The sequence below is a fragment of the Bos grunniens genome, chromosome 2, assembly GCF_055505025.1.
Source record: "Bos grunniens cultivar Pamir isolate PY7600 chromosome 2, Bosgru_T2T1.0, whole genome shotgun sequence".
Taxonomy (NCBI): domain Eukaryota; kingdom Metazoa; phylum Chordata; class Mammalia; order Artiodactyla; family Bovidae; genus Bos; species Bos grunniens.
In genome coordinates this window covers 88,812,251-88,834,794 of record NC_141166.1, presented here as the reverse complement: position 1 = coordinate 88,834,794, position 22,544 = coordinate 88,812,251, and the positions used below count along the sequence as shown (strand labels likewise).

Here is a 22,544-nt window from a genome sequence, read left to right as displayed (position 1 = left end):
CATTTTGGAGCCCAAGAAAATGAAATCTGTCGATTGTTTCCGCTTTTCCTTCATCTATTTGCCATGAAGTGATGGACCAGATGCCACAATCTTTGTTTTTTGAATGTTGCTTGCCTTTAGCTGGCTTAATTTTTTATCCTTTAGTTTTCAACATTTTAAAAGCAATTTATTGTGTTACCTGCATATGGCATTTTCCTCTGTGATTTAGTTCAAAATCCACTGTCTAAAATACCAACACAAGCCAAAAACCCATTGACATTAATGTTTTCTCTTGGCTGATTCCCTTCAGTACAATGTTAAATGATAATTGTGACACCTAGCATCTAATTGCTTTTCACTTTTTAATATTTTAACTTGTTTTAGGGATTTTTTTTTTAAAGAAAATATTTAATATTAGTTATCTCATTTTTCTTCAGGTGTAGTTTCTCTGCACATACCTTTGTTCCAGTAGTTATGATCTTATAATGATAACTTTATGAAACTCTGTATTTATTAACTTATATAATTTATACAGCTTTGTTTTTTATTTCTCTATTCAAAATCTATTCGTTTACTTCTACGAGCAATAAAGATATTAGCATATTTCCTGTTACTCTGTCCTTCTCTTTCTTTCCTTCACTATATTTCAGTTAGTATTTTTTTAGTATTTTTCTCTGTACTGTTAAACTCTGCTTATACTTTTATTATTTGCATCTTCGTGGACATTCTTTGACTTGCAAGTATTAAAGAAGTGGAAATCAACAAACTTAAACTACAAAACCCAGCAAGAAAAGGAGAGGAAAAGAGGTCAAGGTAATACGGCATTTCTATTTTAAGGGAATAGAATACAGTGTTTCCATTTTTTTTCTCGTCTGTATTTTATAGCTAAATCCTTTCAGTGCTTACTGCTCATCTTTCTGTGGTAATTTTTAGGTTATTTCAATGTAAGTGCCAGTAGTTCATCTTCTAATTTTTTTCAAAATAATATTCATTGAGTTCAAAACTATCTGTAGTCTTTATACCCAAAGACACATAGAATTTAAAATATAAAATGCTTTTATTTCTATATGATCATATAGATGTTACTCCACTGTCAACTGGCCCTAAGAGTTGATGTGGATAAATAAGAGAGAAGACCAAATATTTTCTCCCTTTACCTTCCAATCAGTAATTTAATCATTCTTCATGCTTGACGTTTGTAAGTTCATGAATCTTGGTTTTGAAAGTTCTAGGTTAAAATTTCCCATGGCCTTTTCCAAATGTGGATTCAAATTATCTTCTATTTTACAAAAGATACTAAATTTTAACTTTAAACATTTATTATCTTTTTTCTTTATTGTCTATCTCAATTTACCTACTTTCACATATTAGCACACAAAATTTTCTCTATAATTATTTATTTATTTGGCTTATTTTATTAATTCTTCTTATTTTAGTCTTTCATATACTTAAAAGTACTTTCCATAATATCTAGCCACTCTTCTGTTCTTTCCGGTTTCATCTTTTTCTTAATTTATTTTTCACTTGGAGGATAATTGTTTTACAATGTTATATTAGTTTCTGCTGTACAACAACATGAATCAGCTATAATTATACATATATCCTGTCCCTCCCCTCCCGTCATCCTACCCTTCTCAGTCATCACAGAGGGGCAGGTTGGGTTCCCTGTGTTATATAGCAACTTCTAGCCAGCTATCTATTTTACACATGGTTGCTGCTGCTGCTGCTAAGTCGCTTCAGTCGTGTCCGACTCTGTGCGACCCCATGGACAGCAGCCCAACCAGGCTTCCCTGTCCCTGGGATTCTCAAGGCAAGAAAACTGGAGTGGGTTGCCATTTCCTTCTCCAATGCATGAAAGCGAAGAGTGAAACTGAAGTCACTCAGTCGTGTCTGACTCTTAGCGACTCCACGGACTGTAGCCCACCAGGCTCCTCCATCCATGGGATTTTCCAGGCAAGAGTATGCACCCCACTCCAGTACTCTTGCCTGGAAAATCCCATGGACGGAAGAGCCATAGGCTGCAGTTCATGGGGCTGCAAAGAGTCGGACACAACTGAGCGACTTTCACTTTTTAGCATATATATGTTGATGCTACTTTCTCTATTCCTCTCATTCCTTCCTTCCCCCACACAGACTTGTGTCCACAAGTCTGTTCTCTATATCTGCATTTCCACTGCTTTCCTGAAAATAGGTTCATTGTACCATCTTTCTAAATTCCATATATATGTGTGTTAATATTATACTGTATTTGTTTTTCTCTAAGTTACTTCACTCCTTATAATAGGCTCTAGGTTCATCCACCTCACTAGAACTGACTCAAATTTGTTCTTTTTTATGGCTGAATAATATTCCATTTGTATGTATGTACTACATCTTCTTTATCCATTCATCTGTTGATGGGTATCTTGCTTCCATGTCCTAGCTATTGTAAAGAGTGCTGCTATGAACAATGGGGTACGCGTGTCTTCCTCAATTATGATTTTGTCAAGATATACACCCAGTAGTGGGATTGCTGGGTCATACGGTAGTTTTATTCTTAGTTTTTTAAGGAATTTCCATATTGTTTTCCATAGTGGCTATATCAATTTACATTCCCACCAACAGTATAAGAGAGTTCCCTTTTCTCCACACCCTCTCCAGCATTTATTGCTTGTAAATTTTTTGATGATGGCCATTCTGACTGGTGTAAGGTGATACCTCATTGTGGTTTTGATGTGCAATTCTTTAAGAATTAGAAAAAAAGATATTGAGCATCACATTATTGGTATCTTCCATTTTATATTTGAAGTATCTACTGAAGTTTGTTTTGTCCAGCTCATCTTCTGTCATTTTACAATGTATTTCCAGAGTCCTTGCTTTCTGGATTAGTTTTGCTCCTAGAGTTGATTGCTTTATTCATTTTCTCTCATCTCCTTCTCTTTGTGTCCTATCCATCCCTCCCTGTCTGTTTCCTTTTCTTTCTTTATGAAGAAACCAATTCAATATGTTTTCAGTAATATTAGGATTCAGTTGTAATACCCATATGCTGAAACAGGCAAAAGGAGCTGAGACCTAATAGGAGCCACATGAACGACTGAACTGAGAGAATAAATGGAGAAGTAATTTAGGAGAAATGTAGTGGTAAAGGACACCATGGAGTGGATCTCAGAAAATGATGGCAAAAAGTATGCCCTGAAGGTACATAACACACCCTAAGTTGCCAAAGGCCTTGTTTTTAATCACAGGTATGCGGACAGAGGTGAGTTGAGTTGGCAGCAGAATCCAGTAGACCCAGTTAGATTTAGAAAAGTAAAGAAGGTAGGAGCTATACAAATAGTACACAAACAAGTCATTTTTACAGGAAACATTTTGTGTCTGTGGCAGCAGAGAAGACTAGTCCTTAGAAAGCAAACTTGAAACAATACCCCAGACCCTTCCCACCAACACATACATACATACATACATACAACCCCATGTGCACGCCAGGTAAAACCATTACATCCAGTCATGAGTAATAAAAGGAAGACTAGCACAGCATTGATAACAAAGGTACTCTAAGCAAATGAAAAGAAATAGCAAAACATAGCATTAGGCAGCAACTGATCAATAGAAAAATGTTACTACAATGCAACAGAGAGGCTGGAAAATTGAAAAATTTCATTTGTCATTTGCATTTCTTCTTTGATAAACTATATGTTTAAGTATTTTATAAAAAATGGGTTGTCTTTTCCATATTGAATTGTTGACACTCTTTGTATGTTAAGAAAATCAGCATCTTCCTTGTTGTAGCTACCAACTATTAATTCTTAGGTTTTGAACTGCCTTTGAATTTATAGACTTTTCTAATTATTTAAAACATTTTAGTAAAAATTACAAATCTATTATTTTATGGCTTTTAAAGAGTTGCTTCTAAAACAAAATACTGAAGTCATAGCTATGTTTTCCAAAGATATTTTAAATTTCACAAAGCACATCCATTCCATGTGATTTGTAGGTTCAAAACCTACCAATGGCTTATTGAATAGTTAAAACCTAAACTTTAAATTCCTTAATAAGACCTCTAAGTCCATTACACATCTTGGTCCTGTAAGATTCTTTTTATGGGAGATACATAAAGTTTAAGTAAGAAAGGATTAAAAAGAAATAAAGTACACTATGAAACTGTGTAAGAAAAACTGAATTAAGATCTTAGGTATAAACATTAAAATGCATCAAAAATTATAATAACTATTATGTTATTGATCATTTCCTTTTGTTATTAGATCTGTGAACTCTCTGCTTATGCTATTATTTTTTGTTTTTGTTAATGAAAATATCTTTAATTATTCTTCCAATAATAATTATAAGAAAGTTTCAAACTCTTGAGATAAGTGAAAATCTTCTAAAGTTAACTGTAATTTGGTATATACTGTACAGGACATTAGACTAGATGACTGCCTGTTTTTTTCTGAAAACTTACCTTCCCTGAACATAATAACCTTACTTAGTCTTTTTCAAAATATTTACCTTTGACACAGCCTTGAGATACATAACCAGTACGTAAAAGGTTTTAAGAGATGTAAAGATGTCAGTTTGGAGAAGGCAATGGCACCCCACTCCAGTACTCTTGCCTGGAAAATCCCATGGACGGAGGAGCCTGGTGGGCTGCAGTCCATGGGGTTGCTAAGAGTCGGACATGACTGAGCGACTTCACTTTCACTTTTCACTTTCATGCCTTGGAGAAGGCAATGGCAACCCACTCCAGTATTCTTGCCTGGAGAATCCCAGGGACGGGGGAGCCTGGTGGGCTGCCGTCTATGGGGTCGCACAGAGTCGGACACGACTGAAGCAACTTAGCAGCAGCAGCAAAGACGTCAGTTAAGAGCACTGTTAACTAAAGTTTCTGGTTATAGAATAGAAAACTAATGGAGCTCAGGATTAATCTAGGTATGTGTTAGTGGGAGTTTAAGTCAAGCAAGATTGGGCATATCAGACCAATGATGAGGGTTAAAACATTAAATTCCTGGTCAGTTCAAAAAGAAAGTGACTATTACATGGCTGAGATGTGGACACTGAGACTGTCCAAGTATTTCCTGACTAAAAGAAAAGTGGGTCTGGGGTACACTGGTAGGTGGGGAGACCATCAGGTGTTACTGGTACCCAAAGCTGAAGAGAAAACTTAAATAGATCAGAAAGCATTAAAGACATAAATAGCATACAAAGACATCTCTCAACCAGATACTTTACATATGAGTTTTAGCACACAATAAAGAAACAGTAAATTCATATTATATAAAGCTATACTAGAAAATAAAAAAGAGTAAAAAATTGCTCATCTCATTTTATAAGGCTGGTGTAATCTTAATTGCAAAACCAGACAAGGAAAATGAAGCACAAAAGTATAGTACTTTTCACTTAAGAATGTAGATTCTAAAATCCTAAATAAAATATCTGCTAACCAAATACTATAATGTATGAAAATAAGGCACCATGAGATACACAGCACAATCCATTTATGCATATTAAAATTTCATGTGTATAAGTGGGGGAGAAGGCAGGATAGAGATATAGTTAAGATGAGTTCAGCCATGAGGTAACTGTTGAAGCTGAGACATGGGCACACGAAAGTTCATGATATTATGCTCCCTTTTCTTTTTTATTTGAAATTTTCCATTAAAAAATATATAAAATAATATGTTATAAAAATACATATAAACAAGAGAGAACAGTGAAACAGATATTAGACTACATATCAGAATGATTTTCTATGAGTTCAGGTCAGCAGCATGATAATGGAAATGAGAATAAAAGAAAATATACAAATAAAACAAGTGCTTTGCATGGACCAGAACTCTACTTTCTATGCAAACGTTACAGTAAAAAGGGAACCTCTCTTTTAAAAAAATTAAGAAGGATCTATCACTATGGAGATAAAGGAACTAGAAAAATAACTGCCTAACTATTATAATTCAGAAAACAATTGAATAGCTATTCTAAGCAACCAACTCATCACATAAAAGTATAGATGGATTACAAGTAAGTAATATCATTTATATTTTCAAGAAAAGTCATTTCTGACAATAATATCATAAAAAACTAGCAAAAACTCACCAAGATGGTAATCAGAAATTAAGGAGAAAAAATAAACTCTAAGTACTTGTACTCTCCAAGAATGAAGAAATATAGAACAAAGGAAAATAACTCCTGCACCAGAGGTTGTATACTGTTTTATTTGATTCACACAGTAGCAAAAGTGGACACTGTCACAGGAAGTTTTATGCTGTTTTTGAAAAATTAGGACTTTTCAATTTCTGTATTTCTAGTTTCTTCTGGAAAAAAGTCATGAGATTTGATATTACTGGTCTCTTATCCCCACTTAAAAAGGATTTTAGAGCTAAATAGAAGTGCCCTAATCATTAAGAGGTTACACACTCTCCAAGGTTCCATTGTACCTATCTGACCCTCAAAATAATTATTATTTTTAAAAATGTTAATTGAAGGATAATTGCTTTCCAGAATTTTGTCATTTTCTGTCATACATCAACAAGGATCAGCCATAGGTACACCCATGTCACCTCCCTCCTGAACCACACAAAATTAAAGTACCCTTTTTTCATTTTGTACTCTGTATCTCACTCAAAATTTTACCAAATGTATTCAGAATTTACTTAGTAACATAAGCATGTAAGCAGTCATGGGAGACATGAACAGAATATGGTAAGTGAAAGTGTATCGTAGGTCAAGACAAATCTTCAGGAGCTCAAGAAATAGTGAAAAAGAAGTTAGGCATTCAGAAGTAATACTATGAGTGTTTGAAACTGTCACAGGGTTTTTTTTTTTTTTTTTGGAATGGTTGAAAAGCAAGCTCTTAACATGGTTAAAGACATAAATATTATTAAAAAATACAGTGCATAGCAGGTTCTGAAAAATTATTTTTTCAAGTTAAACTCTGAGTTGTGCACCCAGTTTTGATGGATGCTACTTAATATCTTCCTCATTCTTTTTAATTACTTTGCATTCTTCCATAATACATCAATTTTATCAACTGCTCATTATAAATGAAATCTGATACTTTCTGTCAAGATGGTATTAAGGCATAACAGTTTGTGTCTGAATATGAATCAATGCGGTTGTCAGGGCCAGTGACAAAAAAGTAAGCAAGTTTAGCAAGTTAAATTATAATCTGGCAACCCTAACCATTTAAATTAGATTATTTATGAGGCTATAGTCATTACTTACCTTCAGTGTCTATTTTTTAAAGATCTTGTCTGTAAACCAGATAACCTTCAATATCTACTTCCCACATGCAGAAATTGATATCCTCAATATTCATCTAAAACAAAAACATAAGAAAATATCATGACTTTGAGGTTATAAATATTTTTTCATTTATTTTAAATATTAAAGGAAATCTTAAAATTATAAATATGGGCAAAGGGAGGTGTCTACTGTAGGACATATTTTATGCAATTAAACGGTAATAATAATTTTTCCATTTAGAAGAATCAGAAAGGCCTGTGAAACATACTTTGACATTTTGATCCTTGGCATAGAATTTAGCATCAATGGACATGATTTAAGCGAACTCTGGGAGATGATGAAGTACAGGGAAACCTGGCATGTGTAGTTCATGAGGTTGCAAAGAGTCAGACAAGACTTAGTACCTCAACAACAACAACAACAAAGAGTTTAGTACTTTCTACAGTACTAATTTTATCTTGCTAACCTAGTTTTCATCAACATTTTGAAGAAATATAATTTTAAACACATTAAATCTGATGTTCTACAGGAATGTAGCCCTACCCTAGAAAATACTTTCCTTGTTTAGAATGGATAATTACCAAAAATATATTCTTCATTACTCTTGAGTTGCCTGTAAAAGTCAGAACCATAGAAATCAATTCTTCATGACGGAGAAGGTAATGGCACCCCACTCCAGTACTGTTTTCATGAAAAATGAAGTGAGTGAGTGAAGTCGCTCAGTCATGTCTGACTCTTTGCAACCCCATGGACTATAGCCTACCAGGCTCCTCCGTCCATGGGATTTTCCAGGCAAGAATAATGGAGTGGCCTTGAGAAACACATAGGCAAAACACTCTCTGACATAAATCACAGCAGGATCCTCTATGACCCACCTTCCAGAGTAATGGAAATAAAAGCAAAAATAAACAAATGGGACCTAATTAAACTTAAAAGCTTTTGCACAACAAAGGAAACTATAAGCAAGGTGAAAAGACAGCCTTCAGAATGGGAGAAAATAATAGCAAACGAAGCAACTGACAAAGATTTAATCTAAACAATATATAAGCAGCTCATACAGCTCAATTCCAGAAAAAGAAACGACCCAATCAAAAAATGGGCCATAGAACTAAACAGACATTTCCCCAAAGAAGACATACAGATGGCTAACAAACATGTGAAAAGATGCTCAACATCACTCATTATAAGAGAAATGCAAGTCAAAACCACAATGAGCTACCATCTCACGCTGGTCAGAATGGCTGCTATCAAAAAGTCTACAAACAATAAATGCTGGAGAGGGTGCAGAGAAAAGGGAACCCTCTTACACTGTTGGTGAAATGCAAACTAGTACAGCCACTATGGAGAACAGTGTGGAGATTCCTTAAAAAACTGGAAATAGAACTGCCTTACGACCCAGCAATCCTACTGCTGGGCATACACACCGAGGAAACCAGAATTGAAAAAGACACGTGTACCCCAATTTTCATGGCAGCACTGTTTACAATAGCTGGGGCATGGAAGCAACCTAGATGTCCATCGGGAGACGAATGGATAAGAAAGCTATGATACATATACACAATGGAGTATTACTCAGCCATTAAAAAGAATGCATTTGAATCAGTTCTAATGAGGTGGATGAAACTGGAGCCTATTATACAGAGTGAAGTAAGCCAGAAAGAAAAATACCAATACAGTATATTAACGCATTTATACGGAATTTAAAAAGATGGTAACGATGACCCTATATGCAAGACAGCAAAAGGGACACAGATGTAAAGAACAGTCTTTTAGACAATGTGGGAGAAGGTGAGGGTGGGATGATTTGAGAGAATAGCATTGAAACATGTACATTATCATATGTGAAATAGATCGCCAGTCCAGGTTCAACACATGAGACAGGGTGCTCAGGGCTGGTGCACTGGGATGACCCTGAGGGATGGGACGGGGAGGGACGTGGGAGGGGGGTTCAGGATGGGGAACACATGTACACCCATGGCTGATTCATGTCAATATATGGCAAAAACCACTACAATATTGTAAAGTAATTAGCCTCCAATTAAAAAAAAAAAAAAAAACTGGAGTGGGTTGTGATTTCCTACTCCAGAAAATCTTCCTGACCCAGGGATTGAAGCTGGGTCTCCTGCACTGTAGGCAGACACATTACCGTCTGAGCCACCAGGGATCTGGATGAAAAGGTCAGTATTATTCAACCTTTATTACTTAAACTGACCAATCAGTGCTTTACATCACTTAGTTAAGCTTCAGTTCAGTTCAGTCGCTCAGTCGTGTCCAACTCTTTGCGACCCCATGAATCGCAGCACGCCAGGCCTCCCTGTCCATCACCAACTCCCGGAGTTCACCCCGACTCACGTCCATCGAGTCAGTGATGCCATCCAGGATCTCATCCTCTGTCGTCCCCTTCTCCTCCTGCCCCCAATCCCTCCCAGCATCAGAGTCTTTTGCAATGAGTCAACTCTTCGCAGGAGGTGGCCAAAGTACTGGAGTTTCAGCTTTAGCATCAGTCCTCCCAAAGAAATCCCAGGGCTGATCTCCTTCAGAATGGACTGGTTGGATCTCCTTGCAGTCCAAGGGACTCTCAAGAGTCTTCTCCAACACCACAGTTCAAAAGCATCAATTTTTCAGCGCTCAGCCTTCTTCACAGTCCAACTCTCACATCCACACATGACCACTGGAAAAACCATAGCCTTGACTAGACGAACCTTTGTTGGCAAAGTAATGTCTCTGCTTTTCAATATGCCGTCTAGGTTGGTCATAACTTTCCTTCCAAGGAGTAAGCGTTTTTTAATTTCATGGCTGCAGTCACCATCTGCAGTGATTTTGGAGCCCCCCAAAAATAAAGTCTGACACTGTTTCCACTGTTTCCCCATCTATTTCCCATGAAGTGGTGCGACTGGATGCCATGATCTTCATTCTCTGAGTGTTGAGCTTTAAGCCAACTTTTTCACTCTCCACTTTCACTTCCATCAAGAGGCTTTTTTAGTTCCTCTTCACTTTCTGCCATAAGGGTGGTGTCATCTGCGTGTCTGAGGTTATTGATATTTCTCCCAGCAATCTTGATTCCAGCTTGTGTTTCTTCCAGTCCAGCATTTCTCATGATGTACTCTGCATATAAGTTAAATAAGCAGGGTGACAATACACAGCCTTGATGTACTCCTTTTCCTATTTGGAACCAGTCTGTTGTTCCATGTCCAGTTCTAACTGTTGCTTCTTGACCTGCATACAGATTTCTCAAGAGGCAAATCAGGTGGTCTGGTATTCCCATCTCTTTCAGAATTTCCCACAGTTTATTGTGATCCACACAGTCAAAGGCTTTGGCATAGTCAATAAGGCAGAAATAGATGTTTTTCTGGAACTCTCTTGCCTTTTCCATGATCCAGCGGATGTTGGCAATTTGATCTCTGGTTCCTCTACCTTTTCTAAAACCAGCTTGAACATCAGGAAGTTCACGGTTCACATATTGCTGAAGCCTGGCTTGGAGAATTTTCAGCATGACTTTACTAGCGTGTGAGATGAGTGCAATTGTGCGGTAGTTTGAGCATTCTTTGGCATTGCCTTTCTTTGGGATTGGAATGCAAACTGACCTTTTCCAGTCCTGTGGCCACTGCTGAGTTTTCCACATTTGCTGGCATATTGAGTGCAGCACTTTCACAGCATCAGCTTTCAGGATTTGAAATAGTTCAACTGGAATTCCATCACCTTCACTAGCTTTGTTCGTAGTGATGCTTTCTAAGGCCCACTTGACTTCACATTCCAGGATGTCTGGCTCTAGGTCAGTTATCACAAGATCATGATTATCTAGGTCGTGAAGATCTTTTTTGTACAGTTCTTCTATGTATTCTTGCCATCTCTTCTTAATATCTTCTGCTTCTGTTAGGTCCCTACCATTTCTGTCCTTTATCGAGCCCATCTTTGCATGAAATGTTCCCTTGGTATCTCTTAATTTTCTTGAAGAGATCTCTAGTCTTTCCCATTCTGTTGTTTTCCTCTATTTCTTTGCATTGATCACTAAAGAAGGCTTTCTTTTCTCTTCTTGCTATTCTTTGGAACTCTGCATTCAGATGCTTATATCTTTCCTTTTCTCCTTTGCTTTTTGCTTCTCTTCTTTTCACAGCTATTTGTAAGGCCTCCCCAGACAGCCATTTTGCTTTTTTGCATTTCTTTTCCATGGGGATGGTCTTGATTCCTGTCTCCTGTACAATGTCCTGAACCTCATTCCATAGTTCATCAGGCACTGTATCAGAGGTCTTTTAAAAGAAACTACCGTCTAATAGAGAATTGGGATTATTCAGAAAAATGCTTTTTTTTTTTTTTTAAACTTTACATAGAAAAATGCTTTCTTGAAATAATTTTGATTTCGATTTCTTCTGATTGTGTAAATAAGCCTGAGATAAGCAGTTAGGGAAACAGAATTTGGATGCCACAGTGACATACCTTTAGCATGTGGTTTTGAGTACTATGGATTCCAAAGTCAATCAATAATTTTTTGACTAGGAACATCACTGTTCCTCTTGTTCAATAGTGGATGTCCCTGAATCATTGCAGCTACACATGAAAAACATGTGGGACACTTCTAAACCTATGGAGACTCAGTCTCTTCCTTAAATATTCAGATTTTAATTGGTATCACATGGGGCTAGAACTTAGCTAATTTTCAAAAGTATTAAGGAAGGATATTTTACTGGTTAAGACACAATCTCACTGTAACTGACTTAATTTCTACAGATAACTAATAAGACATTAACTTAAAAAATACTGCCTACAGATGTTTATGGAAATTAGTAAGATACTTGCTAATCGGACTACTCAATATTTAAAATGACTTCAAAACTTCCATCACACACACAAATATACACAAACCTATAATATCTTAAATTACATGGATCCAAGCACAGTGTAAATGGTAGTTACAGTGAATTTAAATTATAATGCACTTAAGGACCAAAGGTACTACTTTAAAATGTAATTTCTCAGGTGTCCTGCCCAGAAATTTTGATTCAGAAGAACTAGGCTAAGGCCAAGGAGTTTCTATTTTTATAGATGTCTCTGGTGATTATAATATAAAAGGTCTCCAATCCCTGTAAAACAGGTCTCTAAGTCTTTATGAACAGTAACTACTACCAGAACTTCATTATTAACATTTATAAAAATAGCTCTTGAATTTGTTCTGAGTTATATTTCTAATCTTAAAAGATAATCTCAAGATCCACTGGTAAAAAATAACTTTAAACTTAGAGTAAATAGGACTTAAGCAATACATCAACATAGCTAAATCTAAGATAATGTTTATGGATTATATATTTTGGTGAACCTTACTAGCCTTCTAAGTAAACTGTATAGGTAATCAATACAATATAATGATTTTATTGTATATATATATATATATAGTATATATATAATATATATTGTGGCCAAAAAGAGGGAAAACTAGGTTATATTCTATAATGAAAATTTAACTTAAAATCTCATATGTAACTAGAAACATGTCTTCAAAGTCTCAAAATTAAAATTTTTTGTCCCTAACTTAGTGGGGGGCGGGTGGGGAAGCTCCTCTAATATCATCATTTGCTCTGTTTAAATACAAAGACAAAATTTTAAAAAGAAAATCTTGATAATTCATTTCCCTCAAGAACTACACATACATAACTTACTAAAAATAACATAAAATAGAGTATTAACATTTTAGTCTTGAAAATTCTTATAAATAGGCCCAGAAGTACTTCACAATAAAAATAGTATATTCAGTATCATATACTCTTTAGATTTTTTCTGAAAATGCAAAGTCTAATACAGAAGTAAACATCAGAGTCTCTGCTATACTCAGCAAGGATGAGTAAACTACTAAACCTTGAAAGAAAACTATACATAGTTTCTCTTTTATGCCTAAGATGGAAGTCCTCCTAATATTTTTTCTATATGCATATGCCGCTAAAGACTTTAGATTTTTCTAGTAAGTTAACATCAATCTTCAGTTTGTGACCAAAGTCGATTTTCCCCCCAGGCTTAGTGCCGCTTAATAGCAACAGTCATGGACTTCTCAAATGTCTTCACAAACAGGGAGCTAGTCCATCTCTCAAATCTCTAGCAGAGGCTGTATGTCTGCCTCTGTGATTTACAGCTATGAAATGAAGTCCCAATGTCTTTTGGCAAGACTCTTGATCTTCTATTATCTGACCTCAGCTGCCTTTTGCTGTTTTTCTCTTATGTCCTGGCCAACTAAAAATTAGCTCAGATACTGCTCCCTCCTTAAAGGAAATTTCCATCAACTTGATACTAAAGCTATCTTTCTACTACTGATTTCCTATGCTCATTATTTCAAATTACTTAGCTAATTAATCAGGTACTAACTTATGGTCCCTTATTTCTACCTTTTTTTTTTAATTACTTAAGATTTGGCATATTTGTTAGTGTTTCTAGTAATTAAGTATAGTGCTTTACAGTGATTAGGTGAGGCACCCAGCTTTTCTCTTTAGTATACTTTATGACGATGAAGGATTTAAAAATTGTAATCTCCCTGTGCTGCATGAAATTTCTCATCTGTTCTGAGGACTACTGTACCCGCCTAACTCTCTTAATGTCTAAGCCAGGTAATTTTGCTTCAGAGTAACAGTGTAATTACTACTGGTATTAATAAAAACTAAATTAAAAAGAATGAACAATTTTCAGTGAATTAGAATCTGTTTAAACATATTTACCACAGAAGTCACTGGGAACACGGTTTAGTGTTTCCTTAGGACCACTATTTTAAGAAGAACCAATAACTCTGTAAATCACAAAATGCTATACATCACAAAAGAATGCAGCCTATACATATTACTCTTTAATGATTAAAAATACAGACTTCTAGATAATGGACATAGGTATCTCTAACATTGATCATGTAAGTTGCTAAAACTTATTCCTTGTTTTTAAATAGAGTAGTAAGAACAAATATTTATATAGTTCTAAATTCTAATTACCATTAATTAATTTAGTCCTCACAACAATAAAAAGAAATGTTATTATCACCTACATTTTACAAGCAAGTAAGTTAAGGAACAGAGAGAATAACTTGCCCAAGGTTTCACAGCTAATATTAATAACTGGCAGAGCTGGGTTTCAAAATTCATGCAGTCTACAATTAACTACAGCATTTTTTGAAGGTCTCATACTTAAAACTAAAATCTTCAGTAGTTTTGGAAGCCTTACCTAATACACCCTCATATCATTTCTGCCTCATGCTTTCCACTCTTGCAGTTTACCAGGTTTCTCACTGAAAGTAAAATGCCATGATGGTCTACTTCTGACCCTTCTTCACAGTAAGATTACTTCTAAGTTCTCTTTTTGCTCTATATGCTTTCTAGTATTTCTGTACCATTTACATAATAAAGCCTCTGTGATATCAGGGTTTATCCTAAAAACCTCAGTCTTGCTTCTGAATAATGTTCTATAAGCCTAATCACATTAAAATCCATGAAATATGGTTCAATACTGGGATACAAAATTTATGGTTTTAACTCAATTTTTTCTATAAAAAATTTGCCTTCTTAAAGTATTACTGCACTCTCAAGTTTAAAATATGGCAGTTTTTACAGGAAGAAAATATGCTATCTAAAAATTCCCTGAGCTATGGAATTAAATTCAATCTAAACTTTTACCGGTGATTGCTTTCATACCATTAGCAGTATGCAATTTCATAGCCCTCAAGATCCCATTTATTCTGATCTGATAGTGACTTAGGAATTTTTTTAATTCACAAGTTTCATATATGGCTGAGTAGAAACAAATTACAGCAAGAAATTACAGAATAAAATAAAACCTCATAAAATCTTAACAGAAAATATTCAAAGAATTAAAAATAATTTTAGCCTATGTTTGCTTCTCTAAGGTTCCCAATTTCTTCAGTAGAACAAGAGCTCTAATCATGCAATTCATGGACCATTTGTTTTCTCAACTGTTTTTATAAAAGTAATAATCTTAGCTGGAGCATATTCAAGCTATTATTAGTAACAGGATCATTATTAGTTTTATCCAGATCACTCTTTTAGTGGATCTGGGATAACTTTTCTGTATTTCTTTTTTGTACCTATTCTATGTTTCTGTGGTAAACAGCCTAAGAATCCCTTATTGAGTATGGCCAAGTCACTTTCAAAAACAAACAACCATAGGTTATTCTAAATTTTGTCCACCAGATTAAGCCTTGTCTTTAGCTCTCCTGCAACTTGTCTAAATGATCTGGCTTCAGTAAGAAACTATATTTGAAGTCCAAAGCAACTGATGTTCTATGAAAGTTGATAATAACCAGGCAATTCAAGGTATTTACAGTAAATGATACATTTTCATTAGATTAAAAAAAAAGCCACCTTCCTCTTCCCTTTCTCCCTGCTACTGCTGCTGCTGCTAAGTCAATTTAGTCGTGTCGGACTCTCTGTGACCCCATAGATGGCAGCCCACCAGGCTCCCCTGTCCCTGGGATTCTCCAGGCAAGAACACTGGAATGGGTTGCCATTTCCTTCTCCAATGTATGAAAGTGAAAAGCCAGTGAAGTCGCTCAGTCGTGTCCGACTCTTCGCGACCCCGTAGACTGCAGCCAACCAGGCTCCTGCATCCATGGGATTTTCCAGGCAAGAGTACTGGAGTGGGGTCCCATCCCTGCTACTAGCATTCTCTAAAAACATCTATCTAGTTCAGGCAGGGTATCTCTTCAGCTAAAATACATCATCAATTTGGTTCTGATGGACTTCCTTAATTACATCTGTTATTTGGGGAATACTAGTGAGTGATTTCGGAGAAGGCAATGGCACCCCACTCCAGTACTCTTGCCTGGAAAATCCTATGGACAGAGGAGCCTGATGGGCTGCAGTCCGTGGGGTTGCTAAGAGTCGGACAAGACTGGGCGACTTCACTTTCACTTTTCATGCATTGGAGAAGGAGATGGCAACCCACTCCAGTGTTCTTGCCTGGAGAATCCCAGGGACGGGGGAGCCTGATGGGCTGCCGTCTATGGGGTCGCACAGAGTCGGACACGACTGAAGCGACTTAGCAATGAGTGATTTTTTGGCTACACTATTATGCAAACACTGACCTTTCTGGAGAAAAAGAGTTAAGTACAACATTTTGCCAAATATGGTACCAAGATACACGTATTTATATTCTGGCAATAATAAATTCAACTGTAGTTTTATCTTATTGGACTTGTTGATAGACAATTAATGAGCAAATAGAGGTGGAACCATTAAATGGGTTGGTAGTTCATTTATCACTTTAATTCTGCAAAGTCTCATCCAACCTCAAAAATAAGGTTCTTTGAAAACTACTATGAATGATAACTCAAGATTGAGAAAGATGAGTATGTTGCAGACGGGGGAAAAAAGTATTGGGAGAATGAAATCATGTGAATACGAAGGTCCATGTCAATAAGCTCACGCTCAGTAAAACAAATTTTAAAAGGGATCATTTCATTTATCCTTCCATGTGTTAGAACTTTTCAAGGACTTCTTCAGTGGCAGTGTTACAGAAAAACACTATAAAGCTATGTTGTATAGCTTTATTATATTTTATAAAGCTATTTTACTTTTGGAAATAATACACTATAGATCTTGCTCTCTGCTTTCCTCCAAATGTTGACTGTTAGAAGTTTATGACTAGGATGGTGTTGATGTTATCTTCTTATCTTTTCAGGTTCTGTCTCTTGCCTCCAAGTCCTGACTCAGTAGTCTCTCAACACATTTTTAGCAGTCTGACTCCACTTCATCTTTTTTTGTGATTCCTTTAAAAAGTCATAACTATTGACATTACCTCCATTTTCTAAAACATCATATTCGTTTTCTCTCATTCTCATCACCAATAGGAGCTGCCTATGTTTCCAGAACACCAGAAATGATCTATTTTTCAATGCTGAGAGTTCTACAGAGGAGGGGAAAGAAGAGAAGAAAACCAAGAGTAATAGCTACTAGTGATTTCATTGCTCAGGATTATGCTAAAAGGGAATTGCTGAACAAGAGAGAGGGATATCAAAGAAGGAAATTTCAACATCAGAGGGTATGCTTCAATCCTTCTAAAGACCTCTTCCAACTCCATAATTCTTTGAATTTATAATGAGGAATTACAAGAAATTTTATTAGTAAATGAGAAGAATTTTTTTTAAAAAAAAGCATTCAGAAGTCAAACACAAAATTTGCACTGCCTGTTTTCAGAGAAAGAAACAGAAATTCATGAACATTTAACAGAATATCATTAATTTTTAAAATTCCAAAGCAACATAGCAAGATAGAGGCATGAGTCATATCCAGTCAGCAATTTATTACCTAAATATGTATCTAACAAACAAAATACTATAAATTGATGGTGAGCCAACATGAAGAATAAAATAAAAACCTGGGGAGTGATGCTGAAATTCATGCCACCAAATGAAAGAGTTGGAATTTCGCCCAACAGAAAAAGATGTTCTACTGCTGCTGCAACAGAAAATGGCTCCATGGTCTTGTGTGTGTGTGTGTGTGTGTGTGTATGTGACAGAGAGAGAGAGAGACTATTGTTTTTGTGCACACATATTACAAGGCCTTAAGTAAGTTTCCTATATCTTCAAGTATTTTAGCAATGCTGTAACAACATTTTGGGGTATTTGACACAAAAGACAATGACATTTCAAAGAAAAGCAGTTTTATGAAGATAAGATTCCATAAAGCTATCATAAATCCAATTAATGTCTAAAAAGAAATCCAGATTCAGAATTATGAACCATAATGTGTTATTTACATGGCGGTAACAAAGATTATAATAAGCAAAGTAATAGGTCCACTATATTTAACTGAATAAATTACAGGTGTTATAAGAGGTTTAGCTGAAATAGTGACTCAAAACTCAGAGAAAGTCTTTTTGGAATATGTTCTCTATATAAAAACAAAATTGTTATGTAAGTTAAAAAATTAATATCATACACTAGACTCATTAATTAGTACTTCTTAATTAAGACTAATTTGAGAGAAAACTAATTGGAATATATTTTTAAATCAACTTATAGAGAAATTTAAATAAATCAATTTTAAAGTGTGTGCATATAGACTAAAAACTGCTCTCTTGTAGATATTTTTAAAATAAGATGCTTCACAATACAGCTATAGATTTTGAAAACTGGCATACAAACTGCTAATAGAGAAACATCAAAATTATGCTATAAGCCTTTTAAAATGTCCTTTAATATGTATGACATTGATAATGTAAAGAAAGCCTGATCTTGGACTTCCCTGGTGGTGCCATGGATAAGAATCAGCCTGCCAATGCAGAGGACACAGGTTTGATCCCTGGTCTGGGAAAATTCCACATACCATAGAGGAACTAAGCCTGTGTGCCTCAACTACTGAGCCCTAGCACCTAGAGCTTGTGCTTTGCAACAAGGGAAGACACCGCAACGAGAAGCCTGAGCATCACAACTAGAGTAGCATCACTCAGCAGAACTAGAGAAAGCTCACACAAAGCAACTAAGACTCAGTGCAGCCAAATATATTAATTAATCAAAAAATTTTAATATGTGTTATATAAAGCCAAAGTGATTTTTCAAATTATAAATGGAACAACCTTCCAAGATGATGAATCATTACTCCTCACTAATGGAAATAAATAATCAAGGTAATATCTTAAGGAAAGAGACGTTAGCCTATATAATTGAAAAAAAGCAACAAGTGGTTGCATCTTGGGAAAATATTAAAAAGTTATAAAAGGAACAGGGAAAAAAACAAAATGAAAATTACCTGCATAACCAAATCAAATTCTAACACAATTTTCAACAGAAACAAAAAGATAGCAGGGAGAGATGATAGAGCCCTGTGCAAGGAGGTGATGTTCCTATTTATCAACCCATTTAAATAATAAAATAACAAGCAGAAAAAGGCAAATAAGTGCACACAAGAATAGGAATATCGTCCTTAGTGATGTCTGAAAACAAACAAACAAACAAAAACGTTCATGTGACTAAAGTATCAAAGCCACCAGTGCCGGGGGAAACTCTAGGCTCTGACTTTCTGCAGATTTTTGGTGCAGGCACTCATAAGAGCAAAAGAAACCATATTACATGAGAAATTCTATGAGTCAGTAGTAATAACTAATTTTATGATGTCTGGAATGAAGAACAATGTTTCAAATCCTACTAAGAACAGCTTAATATTATGCCAACCTGTCAAATAATGAGGGATTTCATCAGGGAAAAGAAAACACTGATAAACGAATAAAGTCCTTATAAATAGAAAAAGATGTCTGGATTATACAAATTACCTCTAGGTTACTGTAAACAAAGATGGGATCGTTATTGACTCAGTGAAAGGTAACTGAAAAATAAAACAGTGAAATCTAAATATAAGCAAATGCAACCAAAAAGAACTTCTGAGTCATTCTTGTTTATTAGAGATTTTTCAGATTTAGAGGATTGTCCTGTCAAGGTTATGTGGGATGTGCAAAAATTAACAGAATATCATTTCAGATCTTTCAAAGATGACAAATCAAATGCTAAACACATAAAATGTGAAGTATTTCCAGAAATTTATTTCATCTTCCTTGCGTTTATAATGAACTGAATGACTATGCAGAAAAATACCTGAATTTTTAAGCCAAGACACTATAGGCAATCTGGGGGCAACCCTGGTGGTTCAGAAGGTAAAGATTCTGCCTCCAATGCAGGAGACCAGGTTCGATCCCTGGGTCGGGAAGATCCCATAGAGAAGGGAATGGTAACCCCCTCCATTACTCTTGCCTGCCAAATCTCATGGACAGAGGAGCCTCGTGGGCTACAGTCCATGAGGGTCACAGAGAGTCACACATGACTGAGTAACCAACATTTTCACTTTTCATTTTCATAGGCCATTTTGCTCTGAGTGATACAAGTCTTAATATTACCTCTCACATATAGCTTTAAATGCTACTTAAAATTAGTCGAATATTCAGTTCAGTTCAGTTCAGTCACTCAGTCGTGTCTGATTCTTTGCAACCCCATGAATTGCAGCATGCCAGGCCTCCCTGTCCATCATCAACTCCCGGAGTCTACTCAAACTCATGTCCATCGAGTAGGTGATGCCATCCAGACATCTCATCCTCTGTTGTCCCCTTCTTCTCCTGCCCCCAATCCCTCCCAGCATCAGGATCTTTTCCAATGAGTCAACTCTTCACATGAGGTGGCCAAAAAGTACTAGAGTTTCTGCTTCAGCATCAGTCCCTCCAATGAACACCCAGGACTGATCTCCTTTAGGACAGATTGGTTGGATCTCCTTGCAGTCCAAGGGACTCTCAAGAGTCTTCTCCAACACCACAGTCGAATATTAAATGTTCCCAATGTTGCCAACATTTATAATGCTGTGATTTTCTGATCATTTCTTATCATTGACAACATAGCTGTAGATACCATGGTAGATACAGAAATAATAAAATGTACCCTACATAAACATATAGTAAGTAGATTTTAAACTAGGTACAGTAAACTGCAAATCGGTGTGTGGAAGTAAAACTTAGTATGGTGGGTTCATGCTCAGTAAAAATTGAACATAAAACATTTAATGTATCTACTAATTGGCTGATTGCAACAGAGAGCAAATGAAGCAAAAAATAAAATAAAATATTCAGTTCTTTCACATAAAAATAATAAACACAAATGACCTCAAGGCAGTGAATCAGTTGGCAACAGAGGCCCCTCTATTGGATTGAACAAGGTGAAATTGTCTTTTTTTATTGTTTAAAAAAGGCTGAATACTGGTAATTATGTAAGTTTCAAAGGAAAAGCATTAGTTAACAGTTAATTCATTTAATTTCATGAAATACTGTGGTACAAACCAAAAAACAATGTATTCACCTACTGAAATCTGCATTTTAAATAAGTTTCCTATCACACAAAAAAAGAAGAATAAATATTCTCAGTGATTTCTGTTGCTCCCAGATTATAAAATTAAGAGATCAGGTTTCTAACAAATTTGAAGATATACTGCATAGATTATGAGGTAAAAATCATCATTCCTTTATTCTTTTTGGTTGTGAATAAAGAATATTTAACAAGAAGATTGGTTAGGAGAGCAAATTCATATTTGGAAAAGAAAACCCAACAAAGTCTTTACAATAATATAATGAATATTTTTTTGGCCAAAGAACCATAAATTGCAAGCTTCTTCTAAATATTGCAAGTTAATAATTTTTTAAAAAATTGATGACTATAAATAAAGGCAATGTATGTTAAGTGGAGATCAATCAATCAATATAATTGAAAATCATACAATGAACATTTAGCAGAAATCTCAAGGATGGAATTCTCAATTATGCCTGATTCTATAAATGTGTCTTAAAAATATTAAAAATTAATACGGTACTCAAATCTTAACATACCTATCCTATTATTAGATGCATCAAAAGTACCTATTTTGAAACATCTAATATTTGATTAGAATGAACACTGTGGCTGTACTAGCTAAACATGAAAAGACCTCCATAACTGTTGGAAAGTGGCCACTGTTCCAACCTGTCCATATGTCCCCTTCTGCAGGGACCTCTCCCCTACCAAGAGTTCTCCATGTTCTAATCCTTAAGGAGATAATACCTGGCAGAGCATAATGCCTCTAAGACTCTTGTATATACTTTGGTTGGTTGATATCTGGGTCATACCAGTCCTTACATAATTTGAATCTCTCCTCTGTGGTTCAGGATGGGGAACATGTGTATACCCGTGGCGGATTCATGTTGATGTATGGCAAAACCAATACAATACTATAAAGTAATTAACCTCCAATTAAAATAAATAAATTTAATATTAAAAAATATCCAGAAATAAAGATTTATAGGATAAAAAAAAATAACACAGGGAGAGTAGCACAAGCTTTAAGCTTGGAGTCAGAGAGACTATATTACAGAAGCTCTGAACCTTTCTGAAGTTTCAACTTCTTTTGAAACAAAGTGATTACTAGCTACCTAGTATGGCTGACTGTGGATTATGTGAAATGACATAAAGTGTTTATTATTAGCATGGTAGGCATACCATTTACTTCCTCCTCACCTTAGTAGAAACATAGTAAATATAACATGGAAAAATAAGCCAAAACTGCAGTCCTCCTTTGTCACAAATGGGTCGTTTTAAATATTCATTTTTGAAATGAGGAGAATTACAGTGCATTTTCCCCATAGTTGGGCTTTCCTGGTGGCTCAGATGGTCAAGAGCCTGCCTGCAATGTGGGAGACCTGGGTTCGATCTCTGGGTTGGGAAGATCCCCTGGAGAAGGAAATGGCAATGAACTCCAGTATTCTTGCCTGGAGAATTCCAAGGAAGGTGGGTCCTGGTGGGCTATGGTCCATGTGGTTGCAAAGAGTCGGACATGACTGAGCGACTAACACTTTCCCCATAG

At 35.6% G+C, this 22,544-nt stretch overlaps 1 protein-coding gene across 13 annotated transcripts in view; it reads right to left on the bottom strand.

The window, feature by feature from the left end:
- The window catches only part of MBD5 (methyl-CpG binding domain protein 5), a 488,069-nt gene that overhangs the window by 305,717 nt on the left and 159,808 nt on the right, over nucleotides 1–22,544 (bottom strand). For all 13 annotated transcript variants that reach the window (XM_086352266.1, XM_086352333.1, XM_086352261.1 and 10 more), the window contains one exon: nucleotides 7,177–7,270. The gene's annotated coding sequence lies outside the window, so the exon portion shown is untranslated. The remainder of the gene's footprint in view (nucleotides 1–7,176; nucleotides 7,271–22,544) is intronic.